The following is a 23,917-nucleotide window of genomic DNA, read 5'->3' on the forward strand; positions in this document are numbered from 1 at the left end:
ACAAAGGAGAAACGTTACATTTAGCCCAACCCAATTAATCAAATTCACATATGGGTCTTATTTGGAAGTTCATTTAGAAGCAAAACAAGCTTCGAGTTCTAGAACTACATTATCAATGAAATTTCAAATGCCTTTAAACCCTCTAATGGATTTTTGCAAACAGTGGAATCTCATATGCAAGAAATTTTACTTTTATTATAACTGCATGGACTATTTGTATAAATAATTCAAATAGTTATTAATAGAAGTATATAACCGGTTAACGGTCAACTAATTTTTTTAAACAAAATAACGATAACTTATTCACAATTTACTCTTCATTATCAGCCTTTGATGAGTCAACTTCTTCGAACTTAAGATACGGACATCTCCCTCTTTCTCTTAAGCCTATTCTTTGATACCTCATCTTTTTCATCAACAAACGATAAGAACCTACGCAACGAGTTGTAGCCAATTCGGAGGTCAGAATAGTGTTTTCTGAACTCGCAGAGGATTTTGCTAAAGTATATAAGGAGAGCTAGAGCACAGACAACTCCAAATATTAGATAGAGTCCCCCGAAGCTTTCTAGTTGGAATTGTTCCGAGTTTGAGTTTTGTTGATCGCAAGATTTTTTCTCAAGCCAGTAGTCGTGAATCTTTTGAAGCTCACCGTTATCCGATAATCTTAATATAGCGGTTGACATGTCAATGGCTAATGGAGAATCCCTTGGAAATGCCTAACCAAAGAACAATCATATAGAATTAGTGGTGTCCATCAGATTGGATAACGGATTATTCCATTTGGATTTTTCAGATTTGAAAATTGTAGGACCCTAAACGAAATCCGATCTGATCCAATCCGAATTAGGGATGTTCCTATCCGTTCTGAATCAATCTGAATTCAACTCGAATCGGATTCCGATAAAATTCGAATAATCCAAAAGTAACCGAATAATCCAAAATTAACATAATGACAAAACTTTACTAGTTTTTGGTTTCTATTTTTTTTACTATTTTAGAATCACAATAAACATACAAAACATGAAAATACAAATTAGTTTTGAGTAAAACAAAGTTCAAGCTTTAAACAATAGTCTAAATAATCATACACAAGTGGAAAATACAACTAAAAAACATCTTATTTATTCGGATTAAACGGATAACCGAATAATCCGAACAATCTAAATTTTTTAAAATTCCATATTCGAATCCGAATTAGTTATTCAAATCGGTTTGTTTCGGTTTTCTTAAAGACCCCTACACAGAATCTAGATTTTTAAGGTCGATCATTTTTCAAGAAAAGGAAAACAAAAATCATTGTGCCTCCATTTTAAATTCAAAATATGTGAACATGGATACTTACAAATCCCCAACTGCTTTTAAAGAACTCTTCACCGACAACTTGAAACCTGCAGTTTTTTTAAAGGAAAAGATCGATATAGGGTCGTTCTTCAACAATGGCTGCAACTATTCCTTCCCCGAGTTTCTCAGCATATTTTTGTGGGGAACCGAGAGCCATAAGTCTTGATTTTGGTATATTGAGTTCTTCAATCATATAATTCTCTGCAAATGATCCTACTTGAAATCCGATACGTTCATTGGTCGAGATCAGTGAATCAATTCCCCGAATTGGAGATGAAAGTTGTTGAACAGTTAAAATAGATGTGAGGTTAGCAATGTAACTTGAAGTTATTATTAGAACAACATAGAGCCACATTAAGAGAACCACTCGACCAAGAGTGCTCACCGTGTTCTCTCCTGAAAATAATTTCACCCATTCAGAAGTCAATGGACCATAATATATAAAAGTTAGAAAATTACTAAAAAAAGACTCAAACTTAGCCAACACATTCAGAAAGTACAGACGAAATATCTAAATTAGCCTACGCTTTCTCAAAAGCATAGGCTAAGCCGGCGTGTTATTTGGTTTAATTTAGCCTATTGATTTACGTGAAACCGTGATCTAATGAGGTGGATTGTTAGGCTATATTAGCTTACAAATGGACATGTGTCGTCTCACCATCTAATCATTCTTTGAGTGATTAGAAGGTGACACCCTCTATACTTTTTATGGGTTTCAATTCAAAAGAGCGTCGGCTATGACTTAGCCTACTTAGCTGATGTGACGCGTTCTGACGGGTTTAAAATAGAGATGACTATGAAATTGTAGGCTAAAAAGTATGACTATTTCAATATGCGTGACTTAAAATATTGATAATTTTCCCTTGATACATACTGTGTGAGTTAAACAAAGTTGACGAGGTAAACCTGCAAAACATCAACAAGACTAAGACTTAGTTTTTTGAAAAAATAGCATAATTTTTGTATTCAGGATCTAAACTGCTCACCAGAAGATGGTGACTGACTGTTGCTTAAGTGGCCCCCCAAATTCTTCATTCCGCTTGTGTTCCAGTATCCACATAACAACTCCGATCATGATGAAGAAGCATGTGGTGACGGCCCACATTAGTGGAGTAAACGGCCGAAAGAAAGCCCAAGCACTCGAGTCTAGTTTTTTTATGGGGACCACTACAACCAAACCCGAATCTAGATACGGTAATGTAAAGTCAACGACCTTTGTACGGTTAGTGGTTATTGTAATATCTCCAACAGCAACATCAAACACCTACATACATATTATGCAGATATCATATTTAACAATAAATAAAATGTAAATATCGATTATATTATAATTTACTTACATTGTGTGCAACTTTATTTACAAGTTCGGTGTAGCTCGGGTTATTGTGACCGTCCCCAAACATGACAAACTCGTAAGGAACCGGATATGGTATTAACTTTAATGCGGCAAGAAAAACATCTATACTAAACCCATGATTTTCATGTGATCCATTAACTTGAGTAACAATTTCCTTAAAACATGCTCTTAACGGAACTCCGATTCTTAATGGTCTCCCATTATTTGAAAACTCCCATCCACGGGGCTTTTCTGTTGTGTTCCCAGGCCATACCACACTTCTTAAATGCTTATTAGAAGACGACGTTCGGTTTGGTGGTTTTGCATAAAGAGTCTCGACCGATAGCCCAGAGTGGTTCGACCAGTATCCAAGAACCCGAGCCTGGTTACCAACCACGTTAATGATATCAAATGAGGGGTTGATCATGGACCGGTCAGGATTGAACTTGACCGGGCCAGTTAGCCCACTCATGTTTGTTTGTAGTAAGTTGGAAAGCAACTTTTTTCCTCCATCAAAAACCCTAAATGCTCCAACTTTTTTCCTCCATCATTTGAGAAAGAAACACTTCCGCCTTTGTTAAAAAACTTGTCAAGCGAGCGTGCAATCATCCAAACCGTATCGTACGTATATAACCCATACACGTTCAACCCTATCGACCCGTTACTCAAACTCTCCCACCTTCTTTCAAACTCTCGTTTTTTACCCGAATCCGGTGTTGGGTTCGTAGGCCTTGTTGGCCCGGTTTATTATATGAAGTCAACGGAGGAGACGGGTGTGGGCGGTCGGGCCCAAGCCCGGCCCGGTTTAGATTTCTTGCATAATAATTTACTAACCCTAGTTCAGTCTCTATATAAACAACATTATGTACTTGTAATATTTGTCACTCAATAAAGATATACCTAGTTGCCACCCGTGGACGTAGGTCAGTTTAGACCGAACCACGTTAAATCCTCGTGTTCGTTTATTGCTTTCGTGTCGTGTTCGGTTTCGTGTGTGCGTTTAATCCTAACAAGTGGTATCTAGAGCTTAGGTTCGGATCACACGAGAACAGGTTGAACCGGTTCAGCTGCCTGTTACGCCATCGCACCAGATCTGTTTTAGGGTTCAGCTGCAATCTCGCAGTCGCCACCTTGGTTCTGTTGCTTCCGCTCGCCGTTGTCATCTGCTGGTTAGCGATTAGGGTTTCATTACCCAGCCGTCGCCGATTAAAGGGTTGTAATTGGGTTATGTTTGAAAGCTATTAACCACCGTATAACCACCACTGTACACGGTCACTTGCTGATAGGGTTAAAGCATAAGTAAGTGGCAGTGAGTTTGATTTTATTTTTCTTTTGTTCATCGGGTGTTGGTTGGGATTGAGCAAATTGAAAAGAAGTTGAATTATTATTTAATCTTGGAGTTCGTGAGTTTTCAAGAAAGAGTAAAGGAAGGAAGACTTATTTCTTTGTTGCTATCCACAGTAAACATGAAGTAAAAAGGAAAAGAAAAAAACTATTTTTAGCTTTTCTTTTGGTTGAGTATTTGAACAAGAGACTTCAATTAAGCAAAGTATGAGCCTAGAATAATAAAGCAAGATCCTATTTTTTGTTAAAGAGTCGTTGTTAGTCAGAAGAAAAGTTAAAGAAACGAAGAGTCAGTGCCAACCGTGTTTGTCAGGTTTTATCGTTTCAGTTTAAAGTTTCAGTTTTCTGATTTTTAGTTCGTTATTCCGCTGCACGTATAAATAGGTTGATTTTTTAGCAGAGTTCAGTAGAACAGTCGTTAAGTTCAGGCCCGTGCCATTGCTGTGTCTATCTCTGTTTTTATCCAGTTTTTCGTTTTAGTCATTGTTATGGCAGAAGACGGAAAGTTTTCGATACAGAAGTTTGACGGACAGAAGTTCGGTTGGTGGAAGATGCAGATTGAGGCACTACTTTGTCAGAAAGACTTGGATGTAGTGCTTGAGGATGAAAAACCAGAAAAGATGTCAGAAGCAGATTGGAAGAAGTTAGACAAGAAAGCTAGGGCTTGTATTACATTGTCGTTGTTGGAAGATGTGGCGTTTAACATCATGAAAGAAACCACAGCACGTGGTATGATGGAGGCGCTATCCAACATGTATGAAAAGCCTTCGGCAGCGAATAAGGTCTATCTTATCAGAGAGCTAGTGACAACTCGAATGAAAGAGGGTGGGTCAGTTACAACTCATATCAATAATCTTAATTCGATCTTGTCCCGCTTAGTGTCAGTTGACATTAAGTTTGATGATGAAGTTCAAGGCCTCTTGTTATTATCCTCTCTGCCCGACAGTTGGTCGCAAACAGTGACTGCAGTTTGTAGTTCGTCTACAAATATTACTTTCGATAGGATTCGAGATCTGATTCTGGGAGAAGATTCAAGACGCAGAAGTTCAGGTGAATCATCAGGCAATATGCTAGTCACAGAAGGTAGAGGTAGGGGAAAACAGCGAGGCAGTGGGAGCAGGAAGAGGAGTCAGTCTAAGACTCGTAAGGATATTGAATGTTGGGGTTGTAAAGAGAAAGGACACTTCAGGAATCAGTGTCCGAATGGTAAGAAAGAGGTGAACGTTACAGAAGACGACACAGATGACGGGGTCTGTAGTGATGAGGCTTTGGTTTGTAGTGTTGAGAGTAGCGTTGATGCTTGGGTGATGGATTCTGGTGCATTATTTCATGCCACTCACTGTAGTGAAACGATGAAGAATCTTAAATTTGGGGATTTTGGAAAGGTTCGACTAGCGAATGATGATATTCTAGAGGTTACGGGTATGGGAGACGTTGATTTGATAACTTCAGCCGGTACTTCTTGGACTTTGAAAGACGTGAGGGTTATTCCAAGTTTGAAGAAACGTTTGATTTCAGTTGGGCAGTTGGATGACCAAGGGCACGATGTTAAGTTCGGGAATGGGCAGTGGAAAGTAGTCAAAGGGAATCTCGTGGTTGCTCGTGGCAAGAAAATGGGTTCGTTGTATATGGTCGATATGTCACCGAAAGGAGTGGATCCAGTTTTGGTGAAAGACAAAGTCCGGTTCACAGAATCTCGTGGGCAGAAGAAGGTTCGTTTTGCAAGTAACAAACCCAGAGCCAAAGTGAAGATTCAGGATGAACGAGCTAGGAAGGTTAAATCAGTTGGGGGACATCGTGACAGTGGGAGCACAGGTCGTGTTTCAGTTACAGTTCCAGGTCGACAGTGGATTAAGAAAACCAGTATTCCAGCTGTAAAAGTCTCTCCAATGAATTACTTGCTGAATATGGAGAGTGTTTGTTCTCAGGTTATCTCAGGATCCGGTAGTTCGTTACAGTGGGAGCCGGTAGGGACAGAGAATGGGTCAGGGGCAGTTTCAGCCATGACTGACGTGTTGGAGCTCCGGGGAGCTTCAACGGGCCTTCAGGTTAATTGATGAGAAGGCGGGTGGCAACTAGAAGAAGTTTAATGTTCAGATTACAGAAGTACAATCAGGAGTGCAGACGAGAGTACTCAAGGCCTCCGAGTGGGAGATTGTTGGGTTCGTAGGCCTTGTTGGCCCGGTTTATTATATGAAGTCAAAAGAGGAGACGGGTGTGGGCGGTCGGGCCCAAGCCCGGCCCGGTTTAGATTTCTTGCATAATAATTTACTAACCCTAGTTCAGTCTCTATATAAACAACATTATGTACTTGTAATATTGTGGAGATAATGAGTCGGATGGCAATGTGGCTTTGTAAGAAAGCTTACACCGTTTCTTCCATAGTTCTTCACTTAATATGGACATGCTGTTCCTAATCTGGTCACCATATGAATATATGGCACTTACTTTTCTATAACCGAAATAACTAACCAATTCGGCAATGGCTGTCATTTGGTAAAGGTCATTAGGGGCTGTTTGGATGAAATAGGGGTATTGGAAAGGTGAAAGTGAGGGGTCTAACGCAAAGCACGATAGAAATGGGACATGGAGTTCATTTGCAATACTTGAAAGTACATGAGCAATCGTAGAACTAAATGGACCAATGACAGCCACAGTATCATCCTCCATGTACTTCAATGCTAAAAAAAATAATTATATCAAACTTAGATAAAGAGTTTGTTATATCTCATATATGTATATATTGATCTCAAAGTGAGTAATGTCGATTAATGATCTCATCAAATGATAAAACTGTTTGCCTACGTGGAAAGATCGAGAGATCAAAACTTGCAAACACACAGACGGAGTGTAGATTCCGTCTAGATGTAGATATAATGTTTAGTTTCTATTGAATATATATTGTACGATGTAACAATACAATACGATGCAATATAACTGTAGCATATATAGGTTTTAGCTGGGTGGGATTCATGCTATTGCGGTTGTTATGTCTAAACCTCTTACAAAATATGGTTTCTTATTTAACTGTTTAGTCCACATAACTATTCAAAAAAAATGTTAACCTGTTTAAAATTTGAATAACAAAAAAAGTAAAAATATATATTTGTAGTAGAATGAGGGGTGAGCAAAAAACGGTTCGGAACCGTCAGAACCGAGGAACCGGAACCGAACCGGTGCCTCCGAACCGCTAATGCGTGTACCGGTTCGGTTCTCGGTTCTCAGAATTTGCATTAAACGGTTCCCGGTTCGGTTCCGGGTAAAACCGGCGGTTCTAGACTTGGAACCGAAGAACCGAAATATTCAAAATGTTTTAAATAAATATACCAATCCCCATTTTTTATAGAGTAACTTATTAACCGGCATCCATTCAATCATTTTTTTATCCAAATCTTCTTTCTTTACGTTCAAGAACTAGCAACCATGACCAATTTTGATTTAAGTTATCAAGGTAATTTAATATAAAATGATTTGATATTCCATTAATCTATCGTTGCTAATGACTTATTTAACTTCAACACTTAGGTTTTAATAAAAAATATAACGGATGTTCATGTTGTAATCTAAATTAGTTTTACCGTGAAAGAAGACATACAATTGTATAAACTTGTTTTGCAACTTGCAAAGTTTGCATAACTCATTTGATAAATAAATGATCGAACAGGTTCTAGCCAGAACCGATTAGCGAGAACCGGTTTTAGCGGTTCTGAAACCGAACCGGTTTACTATAATAGGTTCTGGTTCCGGTTCTATTTTTCACTTATTTTCGGTTCCGGTTCAATTCCGGTTCCGGTTCGGTTCTCACGGTTCTGAACCGTTGCACAGCTGAATCCTTCACCAAGACTTGTTAACCAGATTAAAAGTGTATTGTCCAGTTTATCAGTCCATATCTATGGAACCTTCAATCAGCCCATCTATGGCTCCTCTTTTATCTTCACCAATGATTAGGAACCATCACAAACACTCCTTTTCTTTGTGTTTTATCTTGGTCATTTTAGTAAATTGTTTCTTAATATTTAGAAAACTGGATATTAATAATCTCACATTATTTTGTAGTGGCTTAATAATAATTTTACCTAAGATTTTTCATACCACTAGTCCCACCTTTGGGGATTCACATTCTTTCTCTTATTCCCAACATAAAATTACACTAAAAATCACTATTTTTCTCTTATTTTCAAGTAAATAATATTTTTATGCCTTTATCAATATATTTTCCCTCTTTTTCATTCACAACCACTTTAAAAAAGTAATAGAAGATATATAAGGTGAACATAACTTTTCAAATATACAGAAAAGTCATTGATTTTCTCTCACATTTACAACACCATAAACCACTCTCTACATTATAAAAACTTCCCATCACAAAAATGAGTAACATGATGTGAATGATCTTATACACTATTTTACTCATTGGACCTTCGTTAGAAAAAAAAACTTAGCGCCATTAAGTTTTATCCTAATTTCAAACTGATGTTTTAAGACTTTGAAGGAGGATGCGAGTCAATTGATGTAAAACTTACCTTCAAATGGTGCTCCAAACGACGACCGACTTGATTAATTGTACGGTTAAACACCAGTATCTTCCTTTCGATTGTCATACGGAGCACGTTTCGAGGTAATTTTAACATCAATCGACCTCTATCTCCTTCTAATCAAAAGTGCTAATTTTTTTAAACTATTTATCAGATAATTAAAAACATGATTTTAGAGGTCTTATTTTAAAGGATTCTCAAAAACAATTATGTGCTCAAATTCTACCAATTCAACCAAACAGCCTGACAATACTACTACATAAACTAAATCCTTATTGGGTTAAACAAGGATATTGATATAAAATCATTCAATATCCCTAGTGATGCCAAATTATTGATTAATTTCAAATTTTAAAATTCTAAAATTTGAAGATTACACATTACCATTAATAATACTGAGGAAAAAACTGAAGTTTGCATCATGAATGGAAAGACGGAGTGTTTTTCCAGGCAAAATGTTGGGATCAGAATTGATATTATCCACCGCTGCCTTCATGGCAATGGTTGCCACCTTCCCGTCCATGGAGTCCAATCTTAGAGTGGCTCCGATGTTCACTGTATCCGTCGTCTTTTAAAGCACAACCGAGAATGTTATTAGCACAACAATTAACATCACCGAACCCCCCATGGCATTAGATATGAACACAACAAAACAAAAAAGATGCTATATATATATATATATCAATGTAATGCATAAAGTAACACCAATAGTGAAAAGCACAAACCCATTAAACAAATATAGCATCTTTTATCAAAAAACACAAACCAAAAGAGGAAGTAAACCAAAGATTACGTGGGCCATTGTACTTTACATGATGTAGTGGGCAATCTCTTGTAGTGGCATTGACTTATAAAAAAAACAATAAATAAAATTAAAAATTATTTTCGACTCTCGGCCTTAAAGTCCATGTGTTATTTTTCATTAGAACCTCATATTCCTCCGTCATAGCATCAAGCCAAAGAGAGTGTTTTAAGGCTGAAGCTTCTTAGTTTATCGTAGTTCGGTTGCTTGTTAGAGAGTTTGTTGCTAAGATAAGTGCTAGTAGAGATAGCAAAAGACCAATAGTTATTTATAAACAAATTACACCGATTAGAATATTACCATACAAGATACTTTTTCTTTGCACTAGACAATAGACATTTAGGTTAGGTAACTTATTCACAATTTAGTATTTTACTCTTCATCGATCATTAGCCTTTGACCGAGTCAACTTCTTGACCGGACACGAGATATGGACATCTCCCTCCTTCTCTTTAGCTTGTTCTTTGATACCTTTTCTTTCTCATCTATAAATGATAAAAACCTACGTAACAAGTGGGGCCTGATTCGGAGGTCTGAATAATGTTTTCTGAACTCGTGAATGGTCATGCAAAAGTATATAAGGAGAGCCAGAGCACAAGCAACTCCAAATATTAAAAAAAGTCCCCCAAATCTTTCTAGTTGAATCTGTTCCGTGTCCGAGTTTTGTAGGTTGCAAGTTTTTCTCTCGAGCCAATAGTCGCGAATCTTTTGAATCTCACCGTTCTCGGATAACTTGAACATGGCAGTTGACATGTCAATGGCTAGTGGAGAATTCCTTGGAAATGCCTAACAAAACACACACAGAATGTTGTTTTTTACGGTCAGTCATTTTCTTAATATATATTCAAAAATATATACTTACAAATCCCCAACCGCTTTCGGTGAACCTATCACCAACAACTTGAAACCTGCAGTTATTTGAAAGAAAAAGATCAATGTAGGGTTCTTCATCAACAATGGCGGCAATTATCCCTGTGTCGAGTTTCTCAGCATATTCTTGTGGAGAAGCGAGAAGCATAAGCCTTGATTTTGGTATACGGAGTTCTTCAATCATATAATTCTCAGCGTACGATCCTTCTTGAAACCCTATTCGTGCATTGGTCGAGATCAATGAATTGATTCCTTTGATCGGAGATGAAAATTGTTCAACGGTTAAAATGGTTGTGAGGCTAGCGGTGTAACTTGAGTTTATGATCAGAACTACCAAAAGCCAGATGAAGAGAACCAGTCGACCGAGGACGCTCACCGTTTTTTCCCCTGCAATTAAATAGCTTTGCTAGATTATCTTTATCTAAAAACATTTACACTCTAATTTAGTCTGAAAGTGCAAACTACATATCTAAACTAGCATACGCTATCATATCATATTTAGCCAACTAATCTACATATAACAGTGTGAGCTAGGCTAAATTAGCTTACGAGTGGACACGTGTTACTCTCTAAGTGATCAAAAGGTGGGACGCGTTGTACTTTTCATGGATTTCAGTGCCAAAAAACATTAGTTAAGCCTTAACCGACTTGCTTAATAGGGCGCATTTATATTGGTTTCAAATAGAATGACTATGAAATGGTAAGCTTAAAAAATGTGACTATTTTTTAAAAAAATTATTGCCTGTTTTCGTGCTTTTCTCTTGATACTTACTGTGTGAGTTAAACAAAGTTGACGAGGTAAACCTGCAAAACATCAATAACAAGATTTAGTTTTATAAAGGTAAAGATAATTACTTTTGTACCAATATGACTGTATGTTGGGTCAATTGTTGTATGGCCCAAGTGTAAGGCCCAACCCAATAATTAGGTTTTTTATATCTGGTAATGTCTTGGCTAACAAGTTATGGTTAGTCTATATAAACCGAGTTATGGTTAAACATTAGATGGTGTGAGTTTGGTGTAACCGAGTTAGGATTCATCAAGAGTCAAACCGAGTTAGGGTTTGAGGGTTTGTAATCAGTTTTTAGAGTGATATTTTCTGATTAATATAAACGAGAGTTATTCGTTTAATTTGTGTGTTGATTATCGATACGGGACTTGAATTGGTATCAGAGCCAAGTTCAAGAAATCGATAATCAATTAGTGGCGAGTGGTGGCTTGAGGAGAAGCTATCAATCGGTGCATATCGGAACCGAGTTCGGTTTCCGAATCGCGGTCTGGTGTGGTGAACGTGGAGAACAAGCAGGTTCCTTAAGGCATCAATCAGTTTTATTGTACGGAAGTAGTTACCGGTTGCAAGGGAGTTGTGTTTGTGAACGGTGGAATAATTTAATATTTTATACAAGCAAGTCAGAAGCAAACAAGTTGGTTTGCTGAATTGCTTCCGATAAAGTTTTTTGTTGGAATATTGTTTTTATGTTGGTACAAATTAAAGTCAACAAAGTTTATTGTTGAATTAGAGTTTGCACAGGTTACGAAAGAAGAAAAAATATATTGAAAATTTTTGTTGCAGTTATATTTTTTATGCACAAGATTACTTGTTTTCTTTCAAGAGGTAATCGCGACCAGGATGTTGTGAGCAAACGGGTTCAGTTCTGAAAAGTTGTTCAGGGCTAGTTGATTGGTTTGTATTTGTTCCAACGAAGTGGATCAAAGGTGTTCGACGACGTCAATGGCAGGTGACAAAGAAGAGTCGATAATCCAACCCAAAGCGAGTTGGGGGGATATCGTTACAGGTTCCAAAGCTGAATGAAACTAATTACATCACATGGGCGATTGTGGTGGAAGCGATCTTAGATGATCAAGAGTTATGGGAAGTTGTTCAACCGAATGAGGGTGCGGTTATTGATGCGAAGAAGAATAAAACGGCAAGGTCGTTTTTGTGCCAAGTTATGGAAGGTAATATTCTTCTTCACGTTTCTCAATACAAGAATGCTCGGGATATATGGACGGCTTTGAAGGCACAGTTTGTTGGGGCTGAGCGAATCCAAAAGGCTCGACTACTGACGTTGAAAAGTGAATTTGAGAAACTCAAGATGGCGGAAGACGAGACTGTTGATCAGTTTGCGGGAAAAATAACCGGTATGGTTTCAAAGGCAACGGGTCTTGGTCATGTATTCAAGCAAGATGTTTTGGTGAAAAAGTTACTTGAAGCGGTTCCAGACAAATACTTCAACTTGGTAGCCTCAATCGAGCAAACGGTTGATCTCGATAGTATGAGGGTTGAAGATGATGTTGGAAGACTTAAGGCGTTTGAGGAACGTTTACGAGGGAGAGAACGCGCTTCAAATTCACAAGGTCAGTTACTTTTCAATCGGACATAAAGTAATTACAAAGGGAAGTCGTATGATCAGTCTGGTAGCGAGGTAAGGGTTGGCCGAGTTCACAGAGACGTGGAAGAGGCCGGGAAACTGGAGGTCAAGACCGAGAGGATGAGGATAAAGATGGTTATGAAAACCGAGATGGTCAACATCATGGGTCAAGGTATACGGGTCAAAGAAGATCGAAGGATCGTCAATGGAGAAGAAAGGATATGTCACATGTTCAGTGTTACCGTTGTGATGAGTTTGGTCACTTTGCGTCTTCGTGTTCGGAACGTATGAAGAAAAAGGAAGAATCTAATTTGAACAAAATTGATGATTTTGATCCAAGTTTATTTATGATAAAAGGTGATCAGAAAACGTTTTTTCTGAATAAAGATGGTGTGATTCAAAAGCGTTTCGAAACTGAACCGATGGAGAAAGATGTTTGGTATCTCGACAACGGAGCATCGAATCACATGATCGGTAATAAATCGTATTTTTATGAATTGAAGGAACAAGTCATGGGAACGGTGAAGTTCGGAGATGAATCTTGTATTGATATTCGGAGAAAAAGGTCGGTCTTAATTGAAGGAAAAACAGGGGGCAACGTTTGTTGACCGATGTCTATTACATTCTGAGCCTACAGTGCAATATCATAAGTCTTGGTCAAGCAACGGAAGGTGGATGCGAGATTCACATGAAGCATGATTTGCTAACCATTAAAGATGATATAGGTAAGCTTTTGATGAAGGTGACAAGGACCAAGAATTGATTGTACAAGATTAGTCTCACGATAACAAGTTCCGATAAACGAGCTATCATTGAATGAAGAATTTTGCAGGTAGGGATCTTCAAAGTATTGGACTGAAAGAAGACAAGCCGGTTACGAGTCAGATTCCAATCAAGGATCCAATTTCCAAAATTCAAAGTCCAAAGAAGAGAGTTCAAGAAACTAAACGCGTGGTCAAGAAAGAGATTCAAGCCCAAGGGAAGGCGTCTAATGATCAAACGAAGCAAGTGTGTCTTCTAGCCAAGTGGAGCATAAAGAACATTGCAAGAGATCATGAAAAGCCTCGGGAGAATCAAGAGAATGATGACAAGCGTGAAGTTGAAGACCCGTCAATTTCGAGTAGGAAATTAGGGGGTGAGTCGGGTGACTCGAGTACAACAATTGCGGGGGTGATTGTTGGGTCAATTGTTGTATGGCCCAAGTATAAGGCCCAACCCAATAATTAGGTTTTATTATATCTGGTAATGTCTTGTCTAACAAGTTAGGGTTAGTCTATATAAACCGAGTTATGGTTAGACATTAGATGGTGTGGGTTTGGTGTAACCGAGTTAGGGTTCATCAAGAGTCAAACCGAGTTAGGGTTTGGGGTTTGTAATCAGTTTTTAGAGTGATATTTTCTGATTAATATAGACGAGAGTTATTCGTTTAATTTGTGTGTTGATTATCGATACGGGACTTGATTGTAATCACATTAGCTTATTGTAAGATTACTCAAAATAGACAATAAAGCAATATCAAGATCTAAAGTAAACTACTGACCAGAAGATGGTGACAAATTGTTGCTTAAGTGGGTCCCCAAATTCTTCATTCCGCTTGTGTTCCAATATCCGCAAGACAGTTCCAATTGTGATAAAAACACCCGTGGTGACGGCCCACATTTGTTGAGTAAAAGGCCGAAAGAAAGCCCAAGCACTCACGTCTACTTTCTTTATGGGGGATCACTACAACCAAACCTGATTCTATATACGGTAGTGTAAAGTCAACGATCTTTATACGTTTAGTGATGATTGAAATATCACCAACAGCAGCATCAAACACCTGCATTAAATGCAAATATCACCATTAGGTTTCTTAAGGTATTTGTTCCTTGTAATGGCTATAAATTGTAAGGTAACCTATACAATAATAATAATAATGCAATTCAATCTTTCATAATCTTACAATGAAAATATCGTATTATATATTATTCTTGACTTACATTGTGTGCAACTTTATTCACCAACTCGGTGTTGCTTGGGTTCTTGTGTCCGTCCCCAAACATGACAAACTCATAAGGAATCGGATATGGAATCTACTTTAGTGCAGCAAGAAACACATCTATGCTAAACCCATGAATTCCATGTGAACCGTTAACTTGTGCAACAGTTTCCTTAAAAGTAGTTTTTACCGGAACTCCAATTCTTAACGGTCTCCCATTTATTTGAAAATTCCCATCCACGAGGCTTTGTTGTTGTGTTCCCGGGCCATACCACACTTCTTAAATGCCAATTAGGAGACGTTCGGTTTGGTGGTTTTGCATAAAGAGTCTCTGGAGATTGAACCAATAGCCCAGAGTGGTTTGACCAGTATCCAAGAACCCGACCGTGGTTCCCAACCACGTTGATGATATCAAAAGAGGGGTTGATCATGGACCGGTCAGGATTGAACTTGACCGGCCCTGTTAGCCCACTCATATTTGTTTGCAATAAGTTGGTAAGCAACTTTTTTCCTCCATCAAAAATACTAAGTGCTCCAAGATTCAAACCTTTTGTTCCCTTTAAACCCGTTAAGCGGGCATCACTTGAGAAAGAAATGGTGCCATACACGTTCAACCCTATTGACCCGTTACTCAAACTCTCCCACCTTCTTTCAAACTCTCGTTTTTTACCTGAATCTGGTACGTGGGGCCGAAGCGTGAGCACCCCTTGTGAAACCCATGCGGTTTTAGAATTATTACCGCTAGAATCCAAAACATTTGACAACCAAGTGGATGCAATCCAGACATATCCTTTATTCATCATGCTAAGCTTCTTAGCAGCTTCCAAGATTAAAAGACCCGCTCTATCGTAACCATGTACAACAATGACACGAGACTCCATTGACCGGACATTGACCAGCACGTCATGAATATCTTGTGGAGATAATGAGTCGGATGGCAATGGGGCTTTGTAAGAAAGCCTACACCGTTTCTTCCATAGTTCATCACTTAATATGGACATGCTGTTCCTAAGTTGGTCACCATATGAATATATGGCGATTACTTTTTGATAACCGAAATAACTAACCATTTCCGCAATGGCTGTCATTTGGTAAAGGTCATTAGGGGCTGTTTGGAAGAAATAGGGGTATTGAAGTGGTGAGAGTGACGGGTCTAACGCATAGCATGACAAAAACGGGACATGGAGTTCATTTGCAATATTTGAAAGTACACGAGCTATCGTAGAACTAAATGTACCAATGACAGCCACATTATCATCTTCCATGTACTTCAATGCTAAAAAAGATAATTATATTAACAAACTAGTTTTAATCCCATTACGGGGTTATTTATATTATTTATTTCTAATATTTATTTATTTTTTGAATTTTTATATTTTTATTGTATGAAAGTTAATAATATACTTATGGTTTGATGATAAATTGTTTCACAAATAATTGAGATGTTATAGCCCGGTTTAAAAGCTATATGGGTTTAACGAGACCCAAGACCTGTTTATTTTTTTTACTATAAAATTGGTTTTTTATAAATAATATATTTCTTTTTTTTAAATAAATCATATATTAATTATAGTATATCCCGTACCTTTATATAAATTACAAATTTTGTCCTTTGGAATTCACAGATTATGAAATGGGTTCTTTATCAAAAATAGTTTCACTCTTTATCCTTTATATATGGATGCTTGCCATGATTTTTGCCCTTTAAATTAACACCCGTTAACTTATCTCGTTAAATAGCCCCATGTGCATAAAACGTGATGAGTACAATCGTCTTTTCCCTACCCCTTCTATATATAATATTAAAAATACTTTCTCTATCTCTAAAATTTTCTCTCACTTTCATCTTCTCCAATGATATCACCAACACCAGACCCTACCATCACCACCCATCACCACACCCGTTAACTCTTTCCTCCTCACCCATTAACTTGAGATCTTTCTCTCTCTCAAGCCCTCTCCCTCCCTCCCTCCCACCACAAACCCACCACCACAACCACACCATCGTCACCACCATACCACCATCACCATCGACACTCATCGTCACCGTTACCATCAACCCTCACCACTAGTGTCACCATCAAAACCTGTGACCTCAGTCCAAAGAGTTATCAACGAGATATCAATATGTTGACGAAAATGGTACACCTGAAAGGAAGAAAGCTCATATGCGAAATTAAGTGGATATGAGACCGCCGCCGCAGTTAGATCTGCCACACTTCGCCATTGTTTAGATATGGGTCCTAAACTCCTAATAGTTATGGCTTTCACCACCGTCGACAGCTCGCCGTCCCTAACCACCACACGACGACACCGCAGTCAGCTAGATTTGTGGAGGTGGTGGTGGTTGATGACCCATTTTTTTCTTCTCTCAGTGTGTGGCAGTGGTATAGTGGTTGTTGATGTGGGTGTGGTGTGTATGAAAGAGGCAAAGTAGAGAGAGAAATGGTGGACTTAGTGGTGATAATGAAGATCCTTTTGTAGGTCGGATTTGGTGGTGATAGACGTGGCGACGTTGATAGGCGGTGATGGTTGTGGTCATACGCTGGGTTGCCGGAGGTGGTGTGGTGAAGGTAGGGTTTGGTGTTGGTGATATCTTTGGAGAAGATGAAAGTGAGAGAAAATTTGAGAGAGAGAGAACGTAGTTTTAATATTATGGGGAAAGACGATTATGCCCATCACTTTTTATGCACATAGGGTTGTTTAACGGGTGTTAGTTTAAAGGACAAAAATCATGGCAAACATCCATATAAAGGATAGTGAAACTATTTTTGGTAAAGGACTCATTTCATAATATTTGTAATTCAAAAGGACAAAATTTGTAATTTTTTCTTAAATATTTGGTGAGATTAGTTTTTGATTTAGTGAGATGTTATAGCCCGTGTAAGAAATATCTGGGTTTGATGCGACCCACACCCGTAGATTCGGGTCAAATGCATGAGAAGCCTCCATTTAAAAATCAAGCAAATCTGGAGACTCCAAAATAAGGGTGAGCGACCATATCACGACACGTAAGATTTTTATGGTTTTATTTATATAGATAAAAGACTAGATATGTCCATAATTAAAATTATAACTATATTATAAGACCGTCCTATATGGACCGGCTTGTCACCCCTTCACATCAGTGTCACATAAGAAACAAGGCATCAAAGCTTCTCTACATAACTTCCTGTTGTGATTTAAAGCCACTATACCGACCCTGTTATATATATATATATATATATATATATATACTAGCTTTTATCCCTCGTATTACGTGGTTGTTTTACATTTTTCATTTTAATATTTAAATATAATTTTTGGGATTTTAATTGTATTTATTGTAAGGAAGTTAATAATATACTTAAGACTTAATGAAGAAAGAGTTTCACAAATAAATAAGATATTTTAACCTATTTAAAAGCTATTTGGTTTTGGTGAGACCATGACCAGTTTATTTTTTTCTATAAGACTGTTTCTTAGTTATAAATAATATTTTTCTAAAAAAATCAGATATTATTTCTTAGTATATCCCTACTTTATAAGATTTTCATATCAAATATTTGGTAAGATTAATTTTTAATTTAATGAGATGTTATAACCCGTTTAAGGGCTATCTAGGTTTGGTAAGACCCATACCCGTGAATTCGAGTTAAATTCATGAGAAGACTCAATTTACAAATAAAACAATTAATCTGATGGTTTGAGAGAATGTAGAGAGTAACCAGGTAGCTTTTAAAGGTGTCATTTATATATATTTAAAATAAAGATATATGTATGTGTGTGTATTAGGGTAACCCGCCTCCATCCCCACGTCGCCTCTTCTTCCGCCCACCGCCCCAACCCAAATCACCCCTCTAAGACGCCCCTCGACGGTGTTCCATCACCCAATCGCCCCTGTACAACCCACGGTGGACGACCTAATTATAGATTTAGAAAACCATATATGGCTTGGTGTAGCAATTCTTTTGATTGGTCCACATGGCTCATCTCGTTATGCCACTTCACAATTGTTATATATATTTATTTTTGATTAAATTTCACTCGGCCTTATTAATATATGTTTATAATTTGGTGATGGTACCGTCGATAATGACCAAATTATTTGTTTACCATTTATTGTCGATATCAACGATACTGACCAAATTCAAATTGGTTCGCCGCAGCAAAGCTCATGTATTTTTTTAGTGTCAACACCATCTAATATGTGTTGGTTCGCCCGTGTACATTTTTTTTAATTTCTTGCTTTAAATATGTTAATTTGTTGTATACGGTGTTTACAGATTTTTATTTTTACTTTTTTTTGTCATGATGGCATAACACTATATCAAGCAAATGCACATCGACGCCGTAATTCCTGAGTGTTTTTTTCTTACCATATATACTGACCATATTCACCTTGGTAGGCCGCCGCAATGATATTTTTTTAAAATATCTTAATTTGTTGTATTCGAGTGTTGACGAATTTATTTCTTTCGTTTAGTTCCGGTAATGTAACCCAACACCGAACAAATTTGCGTCGGTTCGCCACCGCAACGTGCGTATTTTTTTTAATTTTTTTTATCGTCAACTTCGATCTAATTCACTTCTGTTAGCCACCGCAACACGCATATTTTTTTTAATTTGTCCTATTTTGGTGTTGACAAATTTTGTTTTCCAGTGTTGTAACAAAATACCGAACAAACTCACGTAGGTCCGTCACCGCAACGAGTGTGCAATTTTTGTTGTTGTTAACATCGACATCGGCCAAATTCGCCTAAGTTAGCCACCGCAACACCCAAAATTTTCTTTTAGGTGTTGACAATTTATATTTTAGTTCTAGTGTTGTAACCTGTCCGACTAGACTGCATTGGTCCATCGTCGTAACATGCATATTTTGTTCTTTGTTTTTGGTTTTAAACATGTTAATTTGTTGTATTTTAGTGTTGAATTTTTTTTTTGTTTACTTCCAGAGTTGTAACCCAACAACGCCCGAATTTGCGTCAACTCGTAGTTGTACCGAGCGGGTTTCTCACCAAACGACTATATTTCATTCTAGAAATGTTTTTTTATCATAAGTTATACAACTGGCAATACTATTTTGTGCGGTTACTTTATCAGCTTAATGTCATTATCGTAATGAAATACATATGTTAATTTTTTATTCCGCGTGTTAAAAATTTTATTATTTTGGTTTACTTTCGTTCCGTAAACCAATATCGAGAGAATTCGCGTTGGTTCGCAACCACATAAGTTATACAACTGGCAATACTATTTTGTGCAGTTACTTTTTTGGGCTTATTGTCATTATCAGAACGAACTAAATATGTTAATTTGTTGTATCCGGGTCTTAATAATTTTATTATTTTGGTTTACTTTTCGTTCCGTAAACCAATATCGAGAGAATTCGCGTTGGTTCGCAACCACAACATGCGGCTTTTTATGTTAATTTGTCGTGCTTATTTGTTAATGAATTTAGTTTTTTGGGTTTTGTTCTGGTGCCGTAACACAGTACCAATCATATTAGCATCACCATGCGTCACCAATCAACTAGACAAGTTTTAAATATGTTTTTTTTATAATAAGCTATACGAGTGTCAATACCATCATTCTGGTGCAACGTGCTAGGTATGTTATGTTTCAAGGGTTGATCCTCAAGATAAATTAAAAGGTTGAAGACAAAGTTTTTCTTTGTTTAATTATAGAGTTGTTATGTTTAGATAATCACTAGCATTTTATTTCAATGGGTTATGCTTATGGGTTGGTTTATTTATTGACATTTATTAATCCAAATTATTATCTTTTGGTCGTTGTCGGTCTCAGTTAACAAATTGGCTCATGACAGTCTCAATTTTTAAGAATTTTGATTGTTGGTCAAATTCAATTTAATATATTTTCATAATTTTCGTTATTGGTCAAATTCGAATTTGAAATGTGTTTAAATATGTTATTAATAATAAGCATAAATAAAGTGAATTATATAAAAACCGAAATATATACATGTACATTTTCTTATTATTTTTTCTTAATTAAACGTTTTAGTTTGAAGGTTAGGTTCAATTTAATGAATAATAAAAAAAATATCAAAACAATAAACTTGTGTTCAACTATTTTTAATAAATAATATAGATGTAATTACAAAAGTTAAAATTAAATTGGTTAATTACAAAATTTAAAATCAAATCGGTTAATTTGAAAACTTCAAAAAAATATGGAAAGATTTTGAAATTGGTTTAAAATTATGGAGAGCATTAAAAACTTTAAAGGTTTGTTGAAAAATTGGTCATATTCTGAATTTGAAATGGGTTTAAATATGTTATAGATATTAAGCATAAATTAAGGGAATTGTATAAAAACCGAAATATAAATGTAAATTTTCTTATTAAAAATTTTTTAATTAAACTTTTGTAGTTAGATTACATCCATGGCTATGGCTCAATTTTAATAAATAATAAAAATATAGAGATAATAAATAATATAGAGATAATTACAAAATTTAAAATTAAATCGGTTCATTACAAAATTTAAAATCTAATCGATTAATTTGAAAACTTCAAAAAATTTTGAAATGGGTTTAAAATTATAGAGTATTAAAACCTTTAAAAGTTTTTTAAAAATTAGTCAAATTTTGAATTTGATGTGAGTTTAAATATGTTTTAAACATTAAGCATAAAGTAAGAGAATTATATAAAAACCGAAATATATAAATGTACATTTTCTTATTAAAAAAATTAATTAAACTTTTTAGTTAGATATATTAAATCCAAGTTTAGGGTTCATTTTTAATGAATAATAGAAATATAGAGATAATAAATAAATTTGAGATAATTACAAAAGTTAAAATTAAATCGGTTAATTAGAAAACTTACAAAAGTTATGAACAGGATTTTGAAATTTTTGATTAAAATTGGTGGTTTATATTTTATTTGAAAATTTTATTATGTATAATCCTTATTTAGGTTTCACTGACACAAACATCCGAGTACATGACCGTAATACTAAAATTAATTATTCATCAATTTTTAATTCAAATAATTTGACTTCATATTAATTCTTAATTACAAACTTTATATAATCATTAAATTAAATCTTATATTTGGAAACACCAAAAAATAACTTATGAAATAATTCTTATATTTAAGAATTCCTGAAATATTTGATTAATCCTTTTCAATCATTTTTACAAAATAATTTTTTTATAATTATCAAATTTATATTACATAAAAGTCATTTCATAATTAACATTTTATAAAAGCCACCGCAATTTGCAGTCAATTATATTTCAAACCATTAGCATTATTAACTTATTTTACAATCATTTTCGTTATATAATTATTTTTTTAATTTTATACATTAATTTCGACATTTTGCCTAATTAAGAATTGGTCAAATATGGAAATTGGAAGGTTTGTTGAGATTGTAAGCTATAAAAATCTTTTGAATTTGTTAAATTTCGTATCTAATAGTAAGATATTGTAAATAATGATGTCTAAATTTCATGATTCATTCCTTAAATAAAAACCTTATATTTTCGATAACCGATTCTAAATATTTCAAGTTCTGGTTTGAATTTCAATTCCAAATAAATCGATTAATATAAAATTATTTACCAGTATAACATTATTTTAATTTTCTTAATTTATTCCCGTATCTATTGAAATGAAGTTTTTACAAAATATAAGGTCTGGTTTAAATGAGATAGGTCAAGAGTGATTAATATCATATATTTGGCTTAATTTGTTTTTGTATGCATGCAACAACTCAATTTCAGTTAATATGTTTGAATTGTAATTTAACGATTTTTATTTTTAGTTTTGTGTCATACTTTCAAGAGCGTTGACACCGGGTATTAGTCCATATAATATGCAATGGGAAGACATCATCTTTGTTGGCATGCTCATATATGCAAAAGGTTTGTGTTTATTATTATTATTACTATCTACCATATAATTTTTATCTTATTGTTAATGTATATGTGTTTTGAATTTATATAATGATTTTTTTTGTTTCAGTTATTCATGTGTATGAGACAAGACACGTTGGATGTTGATTTCATTAGATGATTAAATTTTAATTAAGACAAAACATTTTGTACTCATGGTATAAGTTATAAAAATGTTTAAATTTTCATTTATTTTTGTTTGTCTTAATTTGTATGTTTTTGTATGTGAATTAAAATAATAATATCATGCCTTATAATTAATCAAAATTATTCTTTTTTTATAAATATGACATTTGCATTAATTTATATTATATACATATATATGGTGTTTTAAATATTGTCACTCGTGTGTAATACAGGTACTATTCTAGTAGTGATATATATATATATATACATATATAAGGAGTGAGAAGTGAATGGTTTAGAGAAAATAGCAGATAAATTTAGAAGATGGTGATCGATTTTTAGTTAATTTGAGGGATGAGAATGGATAGCCTTTGGTGAATGCTCTTAACCAATATGAGCTTATTAAACATAGATGGTTAGGGTAATCGTATGCGTGGTGAATAGTAAAATGTTCTTTGTGTCTGTATGGGACTTGATTTTCCAACATTGTTCTAACACATTTAATTAAGCATGAGTTAACTATTTAAGTAAAAGAGTTAATCTGTTTAAAATTTAACGGTTTTTTTTATAGTTATTTTATAAGGTCAACCCGTCAAAATGTTTACCATCCGACAGCTTTGTATAATCAGGTATAGTTGATGTTCGAGTTCATCAATTCAACCTATACCAATTCGACACGACTTGAGGAACCAAAAACCTTATATGAAAGTAGCATTAGAAAATAGATATAACCATGAATTTTGTTCTTCAAATCTTTAATTTCCAAATTAATCTAAGATTAAAAAGGTCGGGTAACATTACCACCAATAATACTGAGGAAGCCACTGAAGTTTGCATCATGAATCGAAAGACTCAATGTTTTAGCCGGTAAAATGTTGGGGTCAGAGTTGATATCATTGACGGCTGCCTTCATGGCAATGGCTTGGACCTTCCCATTGTTGCTTTCCGAGCTCAGAATGGCTCCAATGTTAACCGTTTCTGTCGTCTTAGAAATACAACCAATAATGTTATTAGCATCAAAATCAACATCGCTAAATCCCTCATGACATTGGATATGAACAAAATGGGAACCAAAACATGTGCTATATATAAATGATGATAAATATAAAACATAAAGTAACAACAATGAAAAACACAAACCCAGTAAACAAAATTAGCATCTTTATTAAAATACACAAAATCTAGAAGAGGAAGTAAACTAAAGATTGTAAAACCATGGGAAACAAAACATGTTCTATATAAAATTATAATAATAGATATATTAAAAGGCACAAGAATAGTGAAAAGCACAGACCCGTTAGACAAAATTA

General features: G+C 35.4%; 2 pseudogenes; both read right to left on the reverse strand.

Annotated features, from left to right (window-relative positions):
- Positions 1-353: 353 nt before the first annotated feature.
- LOC143532270 (glutamate receptor 3.2-like) lies at positions 354-9,184 on the reverse strand (annotated as a pseudogene).
- Positions 9,185-9,763: 579 nt separating this feature from the next.
- LOC143532238 (glutamate receptor 3.2-like) lies at positions 9,764-23,651 on the reverse strand (annotated as a pseudogene).
- Positions 23,652-23,917: the final 266 nt, after the last annotated feature.

This window comes from Bidens hawaiensis, unplaced genomic scaffold, assembly GCF_021521415.1.
Source record: "Bidens hawaiensis isolate Kalapana, Puna unplaced genomic scaffold, B.hawaiensis_p1.1 tig00009425_1, whole genome shotgun sequence".
Classification (NCBI taxonomy): Eukaryota; Viridiplantae; Streptophyta; class Magnoliopsida; order Asterales; family Asteraceae; genus Bidens; species Bidens hawaiensis.